This window comes from Misgurnus anguillicaudatus, chromosome 20, assembly GCF_027580225.2.
Source record: "Misgurnus anguillicaudatus chromosome 20, ASM2758022v2, whole genome shotgun sequence".
In the NCBI taxonomy this organism is placed as follows: domain Eukaryota; kingdom Metazoa; phylum Chordata; class Actinopteri; order Cypriniformes; family Cobitidae; genus Misgurnus; species Misgurnus anguillicaudatus.
In genome coordinates, this window is record NC_073356.2 from 37,199,224 (window position 1) to 37,222,931 (window position 23,708).

A 23,708-nucleotide genomic window follows, 5' to 3' on the forward strand; every position below is an offset into this window, starting at 1 on the left:
GTGTGAGCGCGTGCACCTGGGGGAGTAGGGAGGGGTGACAATCGCGCTGGGGCATGGTTTGGTTTGGTTTGGATAATGTGAGTGCGCCCTAAATAACCAATAACCAGTACACTCGAGTGGATTTAATTTAGCAACTATCAATATTAAAATAAAAGTAATTTACCACAGCTGTGGTCTCTGGCCGCAGTTGCGGGGTTGCTGACAGTAGTCGCAGGGCCTCTGATGGTAGTGGTGGACTCTCTGGCCACAGTTGCGGAAACGCTGACTGTAGTGACAGGGTGGTTGATTGTAGTGGTGGGGCCTATGATGGTAATGGCAGGGTCTCTGGCCACAGTGGTGGGGTCGCTGACTGGAGAGGCGGGGTCTTCGGCTGCAGCGGTGGGGTCTCTGACCATAGTGGTGGGGCAACTGACTCTAGAGGGGCAACCTGTAGAAAATTGCAGAGAACCATTAGACATATCAATTAAAAAAATAGTGTATAATGAAAAAGTCAAATTAGTGTTACATTGAGTTATGACGCCCACATTGCCATGAGTTAAACCATATAATTAATAAACAATTACTAAAACATCATACAACCAACATTTTCTGGAGGGTCAAGGGCAAACATGTAGGTAAACAAGTTAATAGGTGGTCAAATGTATAAATACATTGGCCAACCTCCAAAAACAGCCTCATATAGTCGCATGATAGGTATTAAAAGATGGCTCTGAATACGTTTTTTACCTTAAATTTTGGTAGAGTGGTGCAGGATTCTCTGCAAAGTTAAAAATAACATTGGTAAGACACCAAGTATTTCCAACTTGTGGAGCTGAGAAGAGAAAACAAAATAGACTAAACCAGAGTATCCAGTCAAACAAACATAATAAGAAAACAAATATAAGTATGTAGTGCAAATATGAGTATCTATTTATTAATATTGAAATAAATGAAACGTACCAGCAAGTCTATAGAATTAATCATTTTGCAGAAATTGCCATCTTTTTTATTTGGTTGCCCACTGTCCATCAAATGACTGATATGGAGTAACTGCAAGACAAAAACAATGATTGGACATGAAAGGTATTAAAAGATAGGTAAGTGTTGTGATAGCGCTGCTTTTATTACAAATTAAAAGGCTAAACTACAGTGACTGTGTTTAAACCATGGCAATGGTTTGTGTTACTGTGCTTTAACTGAATACAACACATTAGTACAGTTAATGTGCTAAAAGCATATATGCAATGCTTACTGTACCATATACCACAGTAGACCTACCATTGTAAGGTTTGTGTTTACTAAAAAAAGGGTTTGGTACTATGCATTAAGCACATGTACCACAACAGAAATAACTTTACTATGGTAGCAGCACGATACAGGTTGTGTTTTCTAGGCTTTAACTAAAAATAACACACTAAATCTACAGTTACTGTGGTAAACGCATGGTAAATGCAATGCTTATCAGGCTTTAACTTCAAACATCGCAGTAAATACACCCACCTAAAGGATTAGGAACACCATACTTATACTGTGTTTGACCCTCTTTTGCCTTCAGAACTGCCTTAATACTACGTGGCATTGATTCAACAAGGTGCTGAAAGCATTCTTTAAAAATGTTAACCCATATTGATAGCATAGCATCTTGCAGTTGATGGAGATTTGTGGGATGCACATCCAGGGCACGAAGCTCCCGTTCCACCACATCCCAAAGATGCTCTATTGGGTTGAGATCTGGTTACTGTGGGGGCCATTTTAGTACAGTGAACTCATTGTCATGTTCAAGAAACCAATTTGAAATGATTTAAGCTTTGTGACATGGTGCATTATCCTGCTGGAAGTAGCCATCAGAGGATGGATACATGGTGGTCATAAAGGGATGGACATGGTCAGAAACAATGCTCAGGTAGGCCGTGGCATTTAAACGATGCCCAATTGGCACTAAGGGGCCTAAAGTGTGCCAAGAAAACATCCCCCACACCATTACACCACCAGCCTGCACAGTGGTAACAAGGCATGATGGATCCATGTTCTCATTCTGTTTACGCCAAATTCTGACTCTACCATCTGAATGTCTCAACAGAGACTCATCAGACCAGGCAACATTTTTCAACAATTTTGGTGAGCTCGTGCAAATTGTAGCCTCTTTTTCCTATTTGTAGTGGAGATAAGTAGTACCCGGTAGGGGTCTACTGCTGTTGTAGCCCATCCACCTCGAGGTTGTGCGTGTTGTGGCTTCACAAATGCTTTGCGGCATACCTCGGTTGTAACGAGTAGTGCTGCCTCACGATTAGTCACGACTAATCGTTTGCAGAATAAAAGTTTTTGTTTACATAATATATGTGTGTTTACTGTGTATAATAATTATGTATATATAAATACAAACACATACATGCATAATTTTAAGAAAAATATAAATGTATATAATAAATATTTTTATTTATATATAATTTAAATTATATATAAATGTAAACATGTATATACACATGCAAGTGTTTCTTATTTACATACATGTGTGTGTCTGTGTGCATTTATACATAATTATTATACACAGTACATCCACACATATTATGTAAACAAAAACTTTTATTCTGCAAATGATTAGTCGCGACTAATCGTGAGGCAGCACTAGTAACGAGTGGTTATTTCAGTCACAGTTGCTCTTCTGTCAGCTTGAATCAGTCCATACCACACTCAAAATTGCTTAAATCCTTAAAACCTTTCTGTGGCGTTTAATCAGACCCAAAAGTCGCTCGCACAAAAACCACCCGCGAGGGAGAGATACATGGCGCAGAAAACTATTCGCACGCGGAAAAAGCATCCTCGCGAGAGCGCCCCTCCGCTCAGCGCGCACAAATGCAGTCACGTGAGCAAGGGTTTGGATGAGCACTTGCTCGACTCTCTCTATGGTCTCACAGCTGCACCACACGCGCTCGCTCGCTCGCGATTACTTTTGCGACTTTGGGGGCGGGACATTGACCGACGTCTCTGCATCCGCGACCGGCTGTTTGATTTGACCAGTGACATGCATGATCTCCTGTTCCACAATCCATCTCCAGCCAATCCAGGTAGAGAAAACAGCTTCAATATGATCACCATGTCGGAGTAGGTAATCTATGTTAAAACATTAGTCTTGTTTAAACCATGCAAACATAACCAAACAATATGCCCCCTTTTAAGGTATTAATTTTGTTTGTTGTTTAATATGTAGATAATTTAACAACCATATTATGGCAAATGAAATGAAACTCAAATACAACAACAAAGTAAAATTAAATGCTATTTTAACCCTGAAAAGATACAGAATGGCTACAAAAACTAATATATATATATATATTGGAGTATATATATTTGGAGTTCAAATCTAGTTTGTTTATATATATAGTTTGTTTATATATATATATATATATATATATATATATATATATATATATATATATATATATATATATATATATATATATATATATATATATATATATATATATATATATATATATATATATATATATATATATATATTATATTGTACAGGACTATACTAAAGTTTGCTAATGCTAAGTCTGAACCAACTCTGTAACCTGACAATGTCAATATGTAGCCTATAGTATATATTGCAGGATGATAAACAGTAAACAAAATATATAATAAAATTGGCATTATTGTTTGGTTTGCAGCCTATTGCATGGATCAAACAAGACAATGTTCTAAAATGACGTGCTCCGACATAATGGTCCTATTAAAACGTGTCTTTTTTACCTAGATTGACTGGATACGAATTGAGAACAGAAGATCTGAGAACGAATCACTGATTAAATCAACCAACCAATCACAGGCACGAAGACACCAGCCAATGTCCCGCCCCCAAAGACCCAAAAGTCATATTGATCGAGCGAGCGCGTGCGGTACAGCCGCGAGAGCACAGAGAGAGCCAGAGTCGTGCAAAAGCTCATCCAAGCCCCCGCTCGCGCGACCGCACCCGCGCGCGCCGAGCGGAGGTGCGCCCCCGCAAGGACGCCTTACACAATTGTGTTCTGCTTTTTAGCGCTCGAATAGTGTTCGCGTGCTGCTCGTATCTCTCACTCGTGCGTGGTTTGTGTGTGTGCTGGGTCCGATTAAACGCCATACCTTTCTTTCCCATTCTGACATTCAGTTTGGAGTTCAGGAGATTGTCTTGACCAGGACCACACCCCTAAATGCATTGAAGCAACTGCCATGTGATTGGTTGATTAGATAACTGCATAAATGAGAAATTGAACAGGTGTTCCTAATAATCCTTTAGGTCAGTGGTTCCCAACTTCAGTCCTCAAGGTCCCCCTCCCAAAATGTTTTAAATGTCTCCCTATATGAAACACCTGATTCCACTGATCAGTCCCGCTCCAGAATGTCCAAAACGCTCCTCAACCAACACACCAACAAGCCAATGAACCGAATCAGCCCCCACAAAATTCAACCACGGCTCTTACTACAATTCAAAAAAAAAAAAAAAATGGTTACTGCAGTAACCACAACAACCATGGTTTAACTATGGTTTTTTCAAACCAGGGTGGTCAAAACCACGGTTATTTTGTCGTTACCATGGTTTTCAAAAACCACAGTTCAACCATGCCCACTGCAGCCACAGTAACCATGTTTTTTTCTTGTCCCAATTGGAATAAAACCACGGTTAAATTTTGTAAGGGCTGATTCAGTTCATTAGCTTGTTAGTGTGTTAATTAAGGAACGTTTTAAACATTCTGGAACAAGACTGATGAGTGGAATCAGGTGTTTGTCAAAACCATGGTTGTTTTGTAGTTACCATGGTTTTCAAAAACCATAGTTTAACTATGCTTATTGTAGTAAAACCATGGTTTTGCTCATAGTAATCAATACACAAAAAAACATGGTTACTACACTTTTACCACAATAAAACCATGGTTAGTTTTCGTAAGGGAGGTGTTATATATGAAGACATCTAAAACATTCTGGGAGGGGGGGCCCTGAGGTGAGAGTATACTGTTACCGTGGTAAAGCATGGTAAATTCGACGCGAATCGGATTTTAGCACGCAGTAGCCGAAACATACTGTTACCGTGGTAAAGCATGGTAAATTCGACGCGAATCGGATTTTAGCACGCAGTAGCCGAAACTGTTACCGTGGTAAAGCATGGTAAATTCGACGCGAATCGGATTTTAGCACGCAGTAGCTGAAACTGTTACCGTGGTAAAGCATGGTAAATTCGACGCGAATCGGATTTTAGCACGCAGTAGCCGAAACATACTGTTACCGTGGTAAAGCATGGTAAATTCGACGCGAATCGGATTTTAGCACGCAGTAGCTGAAACTGTTACCGTGGTAAAGCATGGTAAATTCGACGCGAATCGGATTTTAGCACTCAGTAGCCGAAACTGTTACCGTGGTAAAGCATGGTAAATTTGACGCGAATCGGATTTTAGCACGCAGTAGCCGAAATATACTGTTACCGTGGTAAAGCATGGTAAACTCGACGCGTATCGCGTTACCTTTATCCTAATATGACTATTATAAACTGGTCGAATCTGCATCACGTCACGTAAAAGCTGAAGATGGCATTTAATCGCTTTAGTTACGATGTGCTGATTTAAAATCATTTTGAGATACAATAAACCTAAGCAGAACTGACAGATATAAAACAGCGATTGAATTGAACACGTTTAACCTGATTTATATAGAGTAATAAACTTTATATCAAATTAAAGAGACTTAACTTACCAACATGCGTTAAATCTCGCGATGTAATGTAATGCAACTCCTAATTATGTTACATGGAGTTCTTCTCTTTAGCGACCCCAGTGGACGTTTATTTTTCAAAACTTTAGCAATACGTACCTGTTAGTACATATTTGTGGTCCTGCAAAAAAGTGTACAGAGGTACGTATTTCCCATGAGACCAGGTTGGGTTGGGAGGTTAAAAGAAAATTAATTGGCTAATTATTTATAATTCAAGATAACTGTAATCCAATACATGAATCCACATAATATCATGAGGTCCTCTGACCTGGCCACTCTTTGCCTTCTCATTTTTCAGACTTTGTAGCCTTATTTTTCTCGATGGGTGTGTTTAATTCTGTCAAACTTGAAAAGCCCCCACCCTCCGTCTCACGCCAAGATGTTTTTTACTTTAAAAGTTACTCTCTTCACCAACTTAGCACCATCTTTGATAACCTTTAGCAACCCCTTTGTGAGCATGTTTAAACTCTTCATCTTGACCCTGCTCTTTGGGATTGATTCCCTCACAATCTATTTTCAACCTATTTGTGATTATTATGTATATGCTGTAAAAAAAAAATCCTTGTTGAACTTAAACTTTTAAGTTTAATCAACTTGAATTTGCAATTAATTTCAACTTAGTAAGAAGTCTCTATAAATTATAAAAATGAAGTTTAATTAAGCTTAAGTTATTTCAAAATTATTTTTATTTCAACTTTAAATTAATTGTAAGTTTAGGTTGATTAAAAGGGACACATCACGAACATCTGCTATAAGTGCTATGCTATAATTGGGTCCCCAGTGCTTCTATCAACCTAGAAAATGTAAAAAATGTAAAAGATCAACCCAGTAACTTAGTTTTGGTAAACCATTCTCTGCAATTATGTGGAAAAATAGCTCATTGAAATTTGGCTCCCCTTGTGATGTCAGAAGGGGATAATATCACCCCTTAATCTGCACTATTTAGTGCAGAGATCAACTCATTTGCATTTAAAAGGACACACCCAAAAACGGCACATTTTTGCTCACACCTACAAAGTGGCAATTTTAACATGTTGTAATAAATGATCTTTATGGTATTTTGAGCTAAAACTTCACAAATGTACTTTTGGGACACCAAAGGTCTATTTTACATCTTAAAAAGTCTTTTGAAATGATGTCATGACATTATAATGACTTGGAAATTTGAGTTGATTAAACAAAATAATTTAAGGCAGCAAATATTTTTTTACAGCGTGGTTAAACCTCAATGTATTTGTTAAGCATTGCACATTTAAATGTGCTTGTTTTTTCGAGATATTTTGTTATGTATTTCAAAATGGCAAAATACAACTTTTAAAAAGGGCCACAGAATATCAGGGTGTTCTTTATATGTAATTCACCATATTGCCCCACCTCCACTGATAATTTGACTCCGAACTGACTGTCTATAATCTCAGCATTCAATACAGAAACATCTCTATTGCTAAGTCATCACATGTTCTCCTGTCTCTCAGTTTTTTTCAGGGTTTGTGAGAAAAGTGAAAGTGCTGAATTGATTGTCAGATTGAAGATTCAGTTGTGACCAGGCAGCAGCATCATCTGGAAATAACAGGATGGAAAGGTTGGTGATATAAATAAAAACTATAGAACACTGAAAAACATCATTTTCTATTGTCCCTGCTCATTATCTCTATACTTTACCGTTTTGTGTGGGTCCATATCTCATCTTTGCTTTAAAAAATTTTTTACCATTTGAAAAGGGCATAATATTTTAGATAAAATGCACATTGGAGTCATGTTTCCAGGCTTTCCCACAGTCCTGTTACCCAACACGTTCCCAAGGAATATTCTTAGGATTCAAGTCACATTTTCATGAGGAAGTAACATCATCTGGATCTTCTGAAGGCCATGTGGAAATCAAAAGTTACTTTTTTATTTTCTTTTCTGTATATTTTATAATACTGTGAATGTCAATCTTAATGTTCAGTCTTATTTCTTTGATAATGTCATGCTATTAGCACATGCAGCTATATTTCATGTATTTGCTAAATCTATGCTAAAAACTCAGTCCTGGTACTTTCAGTCAAAAATGCCAAAATGCCTCCATCATCCATTAAGAAACTGTGTTAAAAAATAAACAGTTACCTGAGTTTGACCAATACTCATTTTGTGGGGCAGTTTCCCGGACAGGGTTTAGGCTAATCCAGGACTAAGCCTTATTTTATCAGGACATTTTAGGTAGTTTTTCTAAACATTAAATTTTTCAATTCAATTTTATTTATATAGCACTTTTCACAATACTTAATTGTTTCAAAGCAGCTTTACATTAATAGCAGCAGTAAAAGTACAGAAAAACGACAGATAGCACAACATAATAGACGATAGCATAAGCAGTCAAATTTGCTGCGGCTATGACTCGACATTATAAACGAGCGTATTACTAATGTAACGTCTAGAGGAGGAAGCTAAGTTAAGCCCAAGAAGGCTGCCTCCCGGGGTAAAAAACCCCCTAGGAGAAAAAAACCCGGCTGTTTAGCCGAGGAAATAAAAAAAGTCCTAGGAGGGAAAAACCCTTGGGAGATATATATGTATATACACACATATAAACGGATAAGGAGATTAAGCGGGTTCTGCCGGTGATCGTTGGTCAGGCATCAGCTGGGCATCACGTTAAAGGACGACCAGTAGTAAACATGCCTTACAAAAAAACTCTACAGGTGTGCTCATTCATGAAGTGCTGTACGAAGATTAAAAGTGCATGCATTGAAAAAAGATAGGTTTGTATTAATGAATCTAAGTTGAGGTAAGAACATAGTAAAATATTGAAAATGGTGGTGTTTTCCTTTAAATTAAAGCAGCTCAAACATGCATTTTTGTCTGGGACTAAATTAAAACCTGTCCAGGAAACCACCCCATCGTGTTAAAAAAAGTAAAAAAAACTTTAATTTTGATGAGTCACAACATGCAAATGGCACCGATTTGTTGGAATGGCCCTTTTATGTTTCATATGCATATCAGTATAAATGTGAAAGTTGAATTATTGACCAGTAAATGCTTTCGCACGAAATGAAAGATTTTGTTGCATAAAATATGAGGACTTGAGGGCAACATTAATGCACTTGAAAGAATGTGTTTGTATTTGTGATTTTGTCTCCTTTGGTGATTTTGTCCTGTTGTTCCTCCTCTGGTGTCTCCTTCTGGTACTTTGCACCATACAGTATTAGTTTCCATTAGCATCACTGCAGCAGGACAGACGAGCTGCTTTACACACACTCTCATCCTCCAACATCTATTTATAACAAGCGCAGTCTGTTTGGGTCTCTCTTCATCTTCTTGTGAGGTGGAAGATTCTCATATTTGGGTGATTCATTGTTTTCCAGTCCACCGGTGAGCCGTCTTATGTGTCTGCTGCCTACACACGCTCGATTGCTCTCTTTCTAACATCCTCAAAAGTGACTGATTTGTAACCATTACATAGACAGCAGTCATGCATCTGCCCTCACGTGAAGCTCAGGGGAATCACGAGAGTATGCCGATAACATGTTAATAGGTCAAAAATATTTTAACAATGTTCTAATAAGACTAATATTTATAATTATGAGATTTGCTACATATTCTGACACTTTATGGCTCATGTTGACAGTTAATGTGATGAAATACACCCTTTTGTTGCTTTGCTAGGACACAGCCACTCAAAACCGCATCGGGAAGTTTGTTAGTGAGGTTAGTTTTGGGTAGTTTTGAGGAAAGCTCTACCATCATTTGTTTGCTGATTGGTTTGTGACACCTAATGCAATGACAGTCCTGCGTTTTTAAGCGTGGCTTAAGTGTCCAAATATTTTTGAGGCCTCTGCACATCTGTCACATAATTTGATTTGAACTGCATGATGTTTTGACTCTTTGCATCATTATACAAGAGCTTATTTTCCCAGCAATAACTCTGTCAGTTTTGTCATACTGGAAATGCGCCCATGTCACAGATCGCCCTGGAGCCGCATTTAATGGTCCACGAGGGAGTGCTCGAAACCGACGGGGTCCTGCCAATATGCTGTTTTATTGGCACGTAGCGAGAACATTCCCGCCTTATAATGATACCACACTGCTGCTAACAACCAGGTTGAGGATTTCTCAGAGTTGTTATTGTAATTTATATGAATCTGTATTTTAATTTTGTGTTCCTGTAATTAAGTATCATCTGTGCTTGATTGAATTGCTGGCTCCATGTATGCGAGTACACAAAATGTAATTGTGACTGTGTCCTGTTTAAATTCTTATAATCAAATGATGAAATGAGAAGCTTCAAAGTTTGATTTCAATTATTGATTTCATATTGATTTCTATCTTTGACATGACCTTACTCGCCTAATAGCCGTCTAAACCCGGACATCAAGGCTAAAGCAATGCAAAATTTGGGCTGTGAGTGAACATTTTATAGACATCTAACCATAGCCCAAAAGTAAATAAAAGCAAACACTTAGTAATCTCTGTTGACTTATTTTATTTTGGTAAAAACAGCATGTAACTAAATTCACGTTTATTTTAGCTAGAAGTGGGTCACTCGTAGGACTACACTCACCTAAAGGATTATTAGGAACACCTGTTCAATTTCTCATTAATGCATTGGTGTAATGGTGTGGGGGATGTTTTCTTGGCACACTTTAGGCCCTTTAGTGCCAATTGGGCATCATTTAAATGCCACGTCCTACCTGAGCATCGTTTCTGACCATGTCCATTCCTTTATGACCATCATGTACTCATCCTCTGATGGCTACTTCCAGCATAATGCACCATGTCACAAAGCTCGAATTATTTCAAATCTTGAACATGACAATGAGTTCACTGTACTAAAATGGCCCCCACAGTCACCAGATCTCAACCCAATAGAGCATCTTTGGGATGTGGTGGAACGGGAGCTTCGTGCCCTGGATGTGCATCCCACAAATCTCCATCAACTGCAAGATGCTATCCCATCAATATGGGCCAACATTTCTAAAGAATGCTTTCAGCAACTTCTTGAATCAATGCTACATATAATTGAGGCAGTTCTGAAGGCGAAAGGAGGTCAAACACAGTATTAGTATGGTGTTCCTAATAATCCTTTAGGTGAGTGTATATTAGGTATATAGTTAACTTAGTTGGTAAAATGATGTCTATTGCTTAGTGGGAGGTTAAGATCCAGCTGTAGATGATTATTGAGACAGAGAATTTGCCTCTGAAACCGATTCTTTCTAAAAACTTTTGAACATCTTCGTTTGCACATTTGTATGTAAACGGAGACAAACGGTTGTTTAGGCAGCCACATCACAGTATGCACCAGAGCGCACACCTACGTCAAAAGTGCGACCTTGTTCAAAAGAGAAAGTGATTCGTTCTTGTTGTTGCTATTTCCGGGATTCTGATTGGCTTACGTGGGCTTGAGCTTCTCATTACACCATCACCTACAGGTTTGGCATGCTCTTGACGCCGTATATACATGGGTACGTAAAGGAACACTTTTCTGAAAGCTGACAAAATGTGTGCACAAAGTTATTTTTGAAACCGGAGAGGTTGAAATGTCCGTTCATGAAAATAGCCGCCCACGTGTAAACGTACAGTAGCTTGAAAATGCACGACATGCCGGTTTTAGGGTTTAATTGCAGGGCCATTTGTAAAAATTAGCATGGCTTGTACCAAGTTTGCGAGGAACTTTTAGTTGTGAAGAATGCTCAGTTATAATGCCGGAGGATTTTTAAAGGGCAGCAGAGAGCATCTGTCACGAAACAAGGACCCGAGGGCCATTCCTACATCCATGATGGTGAAAAACAGCCAGGGGCGACTCCTGGATGAACAGAAGTGCTTAGCAGAGCATTGCTTTACCTGCAGAGGATTTGGTGCATTGTATGCTAATAGTTTGAAAGCAGCATTTTTCTTCACAATGGTAAAACGCAGGGCAGTTATAGATGCTGATGCTGTAGTTTTCTTGAAGAATATTAATGCATGCAGAAGTTTCAAACAGAAGAGCACCAGAAACTGTGAAAAGGTGAAGAAAAGCACTAATAAGCATTATGTAATAAGTGTCACTGACATTACAAGCGTAATTATCATGCAAATTTTATGCGTGATAACCGAAATGCATGCCATACCTGTACAATTAGGCTAAGATTTTAAAATGAAATGCTAACAAATATCTGCTCTTCAATTTATGGCTATATACACTCACCTAAAGGATTATTAGGAACACCATACTAATACTGCGTTTGACCTTTTTTGCCTTTAGAAATGCCTTAATTCTACGTTGCATTGATTCAACAAGGTGCTGAAAGCATTCTTTAGAAATGTTGGCCTATATTGATAGGATAGCATCTTGCAGTTGATGGAGATTTGTGGGATGCACATCCAGGGCACGAAGCTCCAGCACATCCCAAAGATGCTCTATTGGATTGAGATCTGGTGACTGTGGGGGCCATTTTAGGACAGTGAACTCATTGTGTTCAAGATTTGAAATGATTCGAGCTTTGTGACATGGTGCATAATCCTGCTGGAAGTAGCCATCAGAGGATGAGTACATGATGGTCATAAAGGGATGGACATGGTCAGAAACAATGCTCAGGTAGGACATGGCATTTAAATGATGCCCAATTGGCACTAAGGGGCCTAAAGTGTGCCAAGAAAACATCCCCACACCATTACACCATTGCATTAATGAGAAATTGAACAGGTGTTCCTAATAATCTTTTAGGTTAGTGTATGTGTCATACAATTGTAGTAAAAACAGAACAATGTGTTTGCACCTCCAAAAGTTGTGGTTTTGATTCCCAGGGAACACACATATGGACATACAGTATTGATAAATACATTGAATGCAGATAGAAGTGTCTGCTAAATGCATAAATGTATTGTAAACATTTAACTCTGAAAAATAAAGTATGTAGCAAACTGTAAGGACTTTGGGCAGTAGCTGTGATCTTTTATATAGACCAACATTTGGGTTTCTCCACATTTTAAGCGAGGTGCTAATCGACCCTGAAATGACCGATTTGTCTGTTTACACCCACACGGTACCCAGTCAGAGGGCGTTTTAATTTAAGATGTATGTGTGTTGCGTTCAGATTGATCTTCGGGATGCTTGTTTGACCCTGCAGTGGATCTGACCCATTGATTTCTGGAGCATCTCTCCTCAGCTCACTGCCGTCTCAGATTTATCATCAAACACAGAGGAAGGGTAACTGGATGCTTCCCATCCTCTTCATCATCTGCTTAGGTCCTCTAACCTCTCTGTTTGGCTGAAGTCAAACCTTCGGGGATTGTGTGTGTAGTGCAGGATCAAGCAAATCAATGATGTTACATCAGATGGAGACGCCATTAGCGTCTCCAGAACTTTCCTTTAAAGTCAACATGAAGTCAAAATTCACATATGTTGTGGTGGAATATCGTGTTTGTTATGGACGACATACCGATTAATGCTTAAACTGTGAATCCGTTCACAAACAGATAAGAGACTCATTGCATGAGTCAATCATTATCTTGGATAGCTACGGGTTGGTTTGTTGTCATTCTTTTCAGATTACAACTCACTGGTGTTTTATATTTTGTTATTTAATCCAGTTGGTGCTACAGTAAGTAGTATGAGAAACAGTTGCGATATATTAAACCTCAAGTCGTCTTTACTGTAAGTTGGCACATGAACAGTTCTTGTGGAAATCACTACGCTTATACTGTAGTTTCCAAAAATGTTATGCCAGCAAAATAGTTTGAAGAGAAGTGACAGTATGTGGACAGATTTCATAACCTGTCAGATCATCTTAACAAGACAGAGGTTCACTTTCAGAAAATCTTTCCACCTACATATAGTATGTATAACACTTTTAAAAAATTGCTGTAATTTTGCAGCTGGTTGCCAGTAATTTACTGTAAAAGATAGATAAAGACTGAAAATGTTTCATGTTTATTTAACTTTGAACAAACTGTTGCCAGTAAATAACATAAATGTAAAATCTACAGTAATTTACTGGCAGCTAGTTGCCACTAATACCCAGTAATACTGTAATTTCTACAGAATTTTTTTACAGTGTAGTCATGCTAGTAAAGAATAAATATAATAAATGCGCCATCTAATTTGACCTTTTTGTCTTTGCGTTTTGTTTTTAAAGCAGCAGTGCATTTAACACAACCTGACATGGTCAAACATGATCCGTGTCTCGTGACTGGCAGAAGCGCTGAGCAGGACGGTGGCGTACGGTGGCTTTGGCCTTGTCAGGATCTGCTTTAAAAGGACGTGATGGCACGTCTGCTGTGTTTTGCTGTCGCGATGAGACATTCTGGCTCCACACATCAGAAGAGGTGAGACGAGCCATGATGACATCTCTGGTTATTGGGACAGTGCCATGCAGTTGGAGCGGTTTCATTCACATGGAGTCTGAGTCAAAGCATTCCGTCCCAAACTGCAAAGATGCTGAGAGATAATTAAGGATTCATAACAACGAATAACACAGATCGTCTGATCCTGCATTTTATTCAACATAAAACATATGAATGTCAAATTCCTTTTTGGAAAATTTGGAAAAGAGTGCAGTTGTAATTTTTCATATTTTTTTTCTTTTCGTACTTTTCTTACAACATTTGTTTGAGGTTTGTTTTAAAAAATGTTGTGTTATCTTTGTGATTTCTTTATTTAATAAATGTGGTGATTTTACCATTTATGCCATAGTTTTTATCAAGTACTTCCTAAAACAATCAAGGTTCAATGTGATAGCTTGATCAAATTCCCAGTCAATATGTCAGTATTCCTAGTCACTATGCACAGGTTTACTAAATAGCATGTCCCCAAATTGCTATAATGAATGCTACTAAAAATGATGTTTTAAGAAAATTAAATATCTGTTTCCAACCAACAGCATCTTAATCTGATGTAGAAGTGAATCTGATCCTGTGGCATGAATTCAAATTAACATTCAATCTTAAAGATATACAGTGAGACAGATGCATTGTAAGACGACAATATGCTTTATTTGGGTCACCTTTTTTTCTTTCCAATCTCTATTCTAAAAAAAATCTAAAAATAGGCATACAGTATTTTCAACTAGAACAAGACCGTTTGATCAGAAATGTTTAAATGTGATTCATTTGTGAAAACAACTAGAACAGAAATGTTAAAGAATGATTTTATTGCTAATAAACAATGGCTTTTTTATAGCTTAAAGGTAAAGCGGAGGATTTTCTCAAATTTTAGAAAAGAACCGCCTTCTCAACTTTTTAAAAAAATGCAATTGCGCAACACTCCTGATTGACAACTAGGAGGACCAATAGTCTTGATGATCCACCCGGAAAAAGAAAATCCTCCGCAATACCTTTAAAATGTTTATTGACAGTGTTTTCAATCTACTCACAGAACTCGTCTGGGTAATATACTAATGCTGCAATAGCTAGCCTGTCTGAAACAGAGCATATATTAAACCACAACACTGTGTGACACTTGCATTACATGCGAACAGCCCCTATATACACAGTTGATATGTATCTCCAAGGGTTTTTTCCTCCTAGGACTTTTTTCCCCTCATGGCTAAAAAAGTCGGGAGGTTTTTCTCCCAGGGGGGTTTTCAACCCCGGAGAGTCAGCCAACGTTGGCTTAACTTATCACCCTCTTGTATACGATACATTATTAATACGCTCGCTTGTAAAGTTTATTCATAGCCGCTGTATTTTGCTACTTATCTTGTCTGTCTTTTTTCTGTGTTTTCCCCTGCTTCTATTAATGTAAAGCTGCTTTGAAACAATTACCAATTGTGAAAAGCGCTATATAAATAAAATAAAATTGAACCGAGTTTATACCCTTTTGAAATAATAATGAAATGCAAGTTCACACAACTCAAACTTTGGTTTGAAATCTTAGAAACCTAAGGCACATATTGTCTTTTTCATAAAAGAAGAACAAGAAAAGCAGGAGATGCAAGAATACAGTGTGCATATGATCACTCAAAAAATACTCAAATAACCAAAAACTTAAAAAGACATGATTAAATAAGATTGTCGTATAGCTTTATCTTCTAAATCTGGAAACTTTTAGAAGAACAAATCAATGGTATCAGTTTTGATAGCTTTCTTATTGATCGTTGCAATATGGTGCCCTTTTGGAGAATCTGATGTTTTAATTTGCTGGAAAAGATGGAGGTTGTGACTTCAGACGAGGTGAGGATGAGTCTTTAAGGCCCTTAATGGATACAATATACAACAGTACAATTGTTACTTGTGTTCAAGATATCATTTGGCCTATACTGTATATCAACCATCAATCAGCCATAGACTTGATTAGGTCTCTTGTGACTATAAATGATTTTAAGCCAAGAATGAAAAATGATGTTTAAACAAAATCACGTGCTCTCACAAACATGCCAGATGTACCAGTGCGGCATGACAAAAGATGGCCATATTGTATATTGGTATTCAATTTATTGTGTTGTAATTTTACTGAAAGATACTGAGGAAAAAATGTTTAAACGTATATCACAAGTTTCTTTTAGTGAACAGATTTAAACTAAAAGCATTTAGATCAAATAGCAGGAAAATAAATGATTTAATAATTAATTAAATGAAGGTTCGAGTCAGTTGATTAAAAAAAATCAATGATGTCAGTCTGAGGTGTAATGTCTGCAATGTTCTTATGTTTCTCAAAGTCTAAATATATGATACTGCTCGTAAGAAAGACTCGATGTGACTTCTACCTCAAGCACATCTAAAAACAATTCTGCCACACCATGCAAGAAGTTATTCATGTCTCCAGCTCATACAGACCTTTTGTAAAATTAAAACAGCCTGTATAAAGAGATGCATGTGCCATAAAAGCATCTCACATTCACAGAGCCATTATTGGATTGCTGACATACAATACAGTCACTGCTGCCAACACACAGCAGATTTGTTCCCCTCAATGCTGGAAATTTTGCTTACGCTTTTCACATAATTTAGTTTCACATTTAAATCACAGACTAAGCAAACCTGAGCTGAGCTCTTCTGTTCTCATACTGTGTCTGTATAAGAGGAGCGATGCTCTGTGTGAGCTTCCCGTGTACAGTTTTCAGGGGTCAGATAATGAACTGTAATTGCTGAACTCAGATTGGACCGTTTGGCTCGTACCCCTGCGGGGTGACTCTACGGGACTGCTTTTGCCCCACTGTGACTCACTTATAGACCTAAAGCCATCTGCAGAACTTCAAATGATCCGCTTATAGCTGTTATTAATTAGGAGACTGTTAGTGAAATACAAGGATTGAGAATGTTCCTCTTATCTGTTAATGACAGAAATGCTTACAATCATCTGGGTATAAGCTTCTTTTAAGATAGACTTCTTGTATAGTGCTTAAACTAAATATAGCATATTAAATAAATAAATATTTACTGTCCTTTCACTGATTTGGGGTTTTATACAGTAGTATCCTGCATTATTTTCACATGACATCATGACATAATTTTATCCAAAAGGATTTGCCCTTAACATTTGTCTTTGTGTTGTCATTACATTACTAAGGTTTAATTCAGTGTGTGGCATTCAGTTTTCACCTTGACATTATGAAAAATAATCTTCTGTGTTATTTGACTTCTGGATATCAGGAAATTGAGAAATTATTCAAATTGATAAAAAAATAAAGTGAGTGTAAATTTGGCTTTTGCTGTAAGAGGTGGATAGAGGTCACTGTGGTTTTGCAATTCAGTAATTTAAAGAACATTATTTTGATAAGATGGATTTTCCACAACCCCCATCACTCCTCATAATCTCATTTTTACTCATTTTTTGAGTGACTAAATATTTCACTCCTCTTCTTTCTTATTTCCCATCAGTTAAGCCCCTTACAATGGGAATTAAAAATGATGCAAACTTTTTATTTAAGCTCTTAAGATGCGAGCATTGGTTTGTCTTTTTTTAACAAATTTCTTCCAGATTTCTTCAGATTTCTTTGTGGTTAGGAAGAACCAATAAATGAAGAGTTTTGTCGCAAAACGAGATAACTCCGTTTTTTGGTTGTGCATTCCAATTAATATCAATTCAACTGCAGTTGGTTTGTTTTGATTTAAACCTTCATAACTTAAAAAATACAGCTAACTAGCACCATAAAGCAAAATAATAACATTATAACATAATAATAAACATGTTTTGACAAAAAAAATGTTAAAAATGGATTTATCTTGTTTTGCAACGAAACTCTTCAAATATAACCACCAAATATTTTTCTTTGAACATGAAGCAGTGTAATTGTTCATGAAACAGGTTCCAGTTACACAGAATTAACTATTATTGTGCAAACAAAAAAAGTGATGTCCACATATGTGGAAATTTCACGCATGGACCAGCGTGACAATGTCGCGCTTTGCCGCGTTTGAGCGTGAGCATGTCACGCTTTCTGTTTGTGTCGCTGTCACGTGTTGGTTGCTCGGCTTTTTTGTCCTAGTTTCTTGCCATTGTCGCTTCGGTTTAGGGTTAGATTTACATAAAATGACACCCTTACCTAAACAAACTCTAACCCCAACGTCAGGTGACAATTGGTTAAAGTTTAGAAAATATAAAAGAATAAGTATTGTATCTTTTTATTTTATAAACCAATACTTAAAGTGACAAATACTTAAAGTGACATATAACACAAGCACCAAATCTAACCCTAAACCGAAGCGACAATGGTTTGAAAATAGGACAAAAAAGTTGAGTAACCAATACGTGAAGCGACACAAACAGAAAAGCGTGACATGCTCACGCTCAAACGCGGCAAAGCGTGACATTGTCGCGCTGGTCCATGCGTGGAGTGGTCACGCAATTTCGTGATATAGGGTTGCGAAATCCAGGTCTTAGGAGGTTAACACAACCTCGTGGAGTAAGAGGAGGAGGAGTGTTTCAAGTCAAATATATGTTCCTCCCTCATTGTCCCAAACATTTGACAGAGCCTTCGTCTTGCTCATTAATATGGCACTATTTTCTTTCCATCTATTGTTTGTCTTTTTTGTAAAGATGATTTGGATTGTTAAAAGCAATAGGATACAAATAAATGGAATTTATGTGATGCTTGACTCGAGACCAACATTCAAAACTACTGCCAACTTTTCCATGTGACTTCCTTCCTCTTGATTTTTTTCTTTCTTTCTGACCATCTGTCTCTTGGTCATTTCTTTCCCTCTTTCTTTCTTTCTTTCTTTCTTTCCTTTCCTTATCTCTTTCTTTCTGTCTATCTCATGTTTTTCTTTTTTTTCTCTGTCTCATTTTCTATCTTCACTATTAAAATCCTCTCAATCCCATCAAACTTTGCACAGCCACAGACAGAAGGGTTTTAAAGCTTCTTTCTAACCTGTGACACCTGCTTTAACTAATAGGCTCCACCCACATCATTAGCTCATCATTGGGGTTTATTTAAAACATCAGCTTATAGACCCCTTCAAGGTTTGTAAACATTGAATGACTATCGGGTGCGCGCGCAGCATGGGGTCAACTGTTCATACCATCCAGGCTTTCTAGTTTAATCTAACAGGGTTGAAAAATGATGACTTACCTGAAATGAAGTGAGCACTACAATCACAAGCCTCTTTGATATTTGCATTGTCCCAGTCTGCACGTTTAATTGCTTGCAGACAGATGTTGTATTTTTTGTTTTTGAGATTCTGCAGGATTTTCACAGCCCACGACGCAAGTAGGCATTTTTGACGATATAGAATAATACGCAACTCAACCTGCTGTAATGACTTTTCTGACCCCGACATGCGCAGTGGGAAGGGGTCTATAAGAAACACGTGTTGGTTAAATATACATTGCACATATAGTACACAATGAAATCTTTCAATCAACGTGTCTGCAACTCATAAATGTACATGTAAATAGTTTAAGAGGAGATATATAACAAAATTCTCCAAATAAACAAAATATGTGCAGAATGTCATGAAGCTGTAAGGGATCTACAATGAACACACACTGCCGTCATACACACGAACACAAATTATTCTTCAATCGATATATTCTCTGGGGAAATGTCTGCCACAACACGCTTTAACTCAGTTTCATTGCAAATCGTATCTCAATCTGTTTATCAATAGGACATTAGACTTTATTAACTCTCTGATTGGAGATTAGAGTCCTACAAATAGCTTTTTGCTTAACACTGCAATGGAATCACAATTTGTTATTTTGAATTTATATAATGCTTTAAAAAAACACAGTAGTCCGACGAGATAAAAGTATGTAGGGTTATTGATTGATGCATTATAGTCTAGAGAGGGGACCAACATTTTATTGCTCAGACCTTAAAGGAAAACACCACCGTTTTACAGTATCTTACTAAGTTCTTACCTCAACTTAGACTAATTAATACATCCATCTCTTTTCTCAATGCGTGCACTTTTAATCTTTGTACAGCGTCCGTGAATGTGTTAGCATTTAGCCTAACCCTATTCATTCCTATGGCTCCAAACAGGGATGAATTTATAAGCTACCAAACACTTCCATATTTTCTCTATTTAAATAGTTACACGAGTAAGTATGGTGGCACAAAATAAAACTTTTGTTTGGAGCCATAGGAATGAATGGAGCTAGGCTAAATGCTAACACATTCAAGAAGCGCTGTACAGAGATTGGAAGTGCATGCATTGAAAAAAAGATGGGTATATATTAAATCATGTAATTTTAGGTAAGAAAATTATATATAATGAAAAATTGTGATGTTTTCCTTTAAGGATTCCTAATGCAGTGTTATGTTTCATTTAAATTTCAAATGTGCATCAGATTTTATCTCCCAACATTTAGTATACTATTAATGTGATATTGCAGCATAGAAATATATTTTTTAAATATTTTAATATTTGAGATTTTGGTTTGTCGGTGATCCATTACTGATGTAAAAACTGAATTTTGCTTATATTTTGTACTGTGCGCTCAGAGTTACTGTATGATTCTGGATCTGGCATCCCTTTTCCAAAAAACAGTGCACTTGTGCTATTCGGCTTACCTGAGATTCAACATCCATTACTGACATCATTTCTGTGTGTGTGATGGTTTAATGATTTCAGTAAGAGGTGGATGTTTAATGAATGAACCTATTAATAATTAAACGGGCAAGAATCTTTTGGCACAAATCGGCATCCAAGCTGCACCAGAGGGGGACCGGATGTGTTTCAATTTCAGTGACCTTAGGCAAATGCACTTTTGTCTGTGTGTGTGTGTTTATGGATAAGCTGGCATACCCGGTGCTCAATAGGGTCTGAAAATTGAGGCCTGTCATCGTGTGTGTTACACTGTCCTGACCCTTTATTTGTACTTCCTACAAGGCAGAAATGCAACTCATTGCAATTATCTCTCATACATTTTCCTTTTACTTTACTGTGCGTGTGTGTGTGCGTGCGAGCTATGGTATGTTTTTATTTAGATGGGTAACGTCTTGTCTAATGTGGGCAGATACATGCAAGGTGCCCTAATTTGTTGCTGGAAGACAAATCAATCCTTATTGGTGCAAAAAGGTAAGGGGTGAAGGTGAGGTTGAGATTAGGCTAATGGTAAATCACTAAATAATATCTTAATGAAAAGCTCTGAATGTGTTCGAATAATGCAGTCTCCCAGTATCTCAAGTGACATCTGCTGTGTCAGAGTTCAGTCTACCCAAGTAAACAAGAAGCTCATTAACTATTTATTTTCCCCACACACAAGAGTAAAGCACACGTCTCCAGAGACCACAGGAATGCCAACTAAGAAGGGTTTGGATTATATTGTGGTGAACAGAAATGTGTATCTTAACAAAGTGGGCGTATGCAGTAGTGGTTTACATTTCAGAGAAATGTACAGTAAGCGAGAACCTTGTGCTCTGCTTTAACTATGCATAAGATCTATGCAAAAAAACACCTTGGTATAGACAAGCTGAATATTGTTTATATAATGTAGATGAAATACATTTTCTTTGTTTAAAGAGCACCTATGGTTCGATTCAGGTTTTAAATTTCCTTTGGTATGTAAGTGTGTATTTGTACATGTTAACGATATGCAAAAGGTACAAACCCCAAAGTAAACAATGACACAAGTTATCGTCTCCAACGTAAATCTCTTTTCTTGGACTACAACCAACACACGTATGTAGGCAACAGTTTACTTCCTGTGATTGGTGATGTGGACAAGACCGACATTATCATAATTCATCGCGCTTGGACTCACAGCCTGTAAGTTAACTCCAGTTAGCATTGCATTGTGTGCAAATCTTTCAAATATGGTAAGAAGCATAGATATGTATAAAGGCTAGATGTGTTACAGCGAAGTCTCTATGGAAATCACCTGGCGGACATCTTAGCACAGGCAGCTCGCTCACTCGTAGCATTGAGTTTAATGGTGCAGATACATTTGAATGACCATAACTTGCTGAACTTTTACCAATTTTCAAACGGTTTGGTTTCTTACAAACGTTATTAACATGGCTATAATTCTGGATGCTTTAACATGTTTCATGAAAAACATTTTTTTTATAAGTGTCATAGGTACATCTTTGACGTTTATAACAAACCAAACCGTTTGAAAATCTGTAAAAAATTAACCAAGTTATGGTCATTTAAATGTACCTGCACCATTAAAATCAATGCTACGAGTGATCGAACTGCCTGTGGTAAGATGGCCGCAAATGCAGACGTTCCAATCAATTGGCCAGCAGCGCATGCGAGAGACATCTAGCCTTTATACATATCTATGGTAAGAAGCGTCACATTTCTGGCTGACGTCAGAGGTTTTCAGGCCAATCACGATTAGCTGGCCAGTCAGGGACCGTTTTATAGAAAATCTGGCGTTATAGAAAAACAGGGAAATCTGGAGCTACCAAAATGTACGGTATGTGGAAAATAATGTGTTTTTTTAACCATAAACCACGCAAATACATTGTATTATACCAAATACATTGTATTATACCAAATACACAAAATAACATTGGGCTTGTTCGACTTCATGCGGCGCCGCAAGAATCCACACCCAGATGACGTCAAAGTATCGCGAGAGCGAGACGAAATATGATTTCTTGAATCATTCTCGCGGTACTTTGAAGTCATCCGGCTGTCGGTTCTTGCGGCGTCGCATGAATTCGAACAAGCCTATTGTTTATGCTCTTTAATTGTCATTTATGTTGTTAAAAAAAACGAACAGCTACAAAAGGTATCCGAATTTATTTATTCCTCGATTCATACATTCGAAGCTTGAGTGTAAGCTCCACCCCAATTTACAGTTTCCAACAAATCCCTCGTCACTGAAGAATACAGTTTTAGATGACAGGATTATGGGCAAATCAAATTGTTTTCCGCTGTACCCGTGGATGACGTCCAATGTTTTACTGAAGAGCGCGAAAGACGGATGACACGCGACGTCAATTACGTGCGATAAAATACGGATATTACGGATAGATTAATGTTTACTTTTTTATTTTATCAGGCCTGTATAATAAAGTACGTGTCTAAATTTATCTTATTTAGTACTAAACGAATAAAAATCTGGTTGGGGAGAAATATCGGAATGTCATTTGTGGCTATCGACGATCACTGTAATTCGCCATGTCGGAAACGAAATAATGGGTAATTACCTAAATCGTTGGTAAGTACTATAACATAGAGATTTATTCTTATCTGTTGTTTACATTAGAGTTTATTCAAATTTAAACTAAATTGGTTAGAGTGTTGTGTTTAAGTCGTGAGATTCATTCGGATCTGTGATACTGTAAGTTTGAAGTGACGTAGTGCATGACGTCGAATTTTCTACAGTATTTACATAATGCACACGTGTTACAAACATACGAACAGTTCATGACTGTATTTAATTATTTGGAGGCTTCAAGAACCGATACTTTTAACATAAACCAAATATACCACAGATCAGCATTAAAACTGATCCCAAAATCTATATTGTGTAGACTTTACACTGCAGTTGACAGGACGAGTTGAGCTCCCTCTCGCTCTCTCCCATTTATGAACTTGTGTACAGTAGCAGACTGACAGATTTGCTGTCCCAGCACTTTAAGCAGAGATCTCTGTCTGTCTACAGAAGAGTTGGGTTCTGTCTTTGG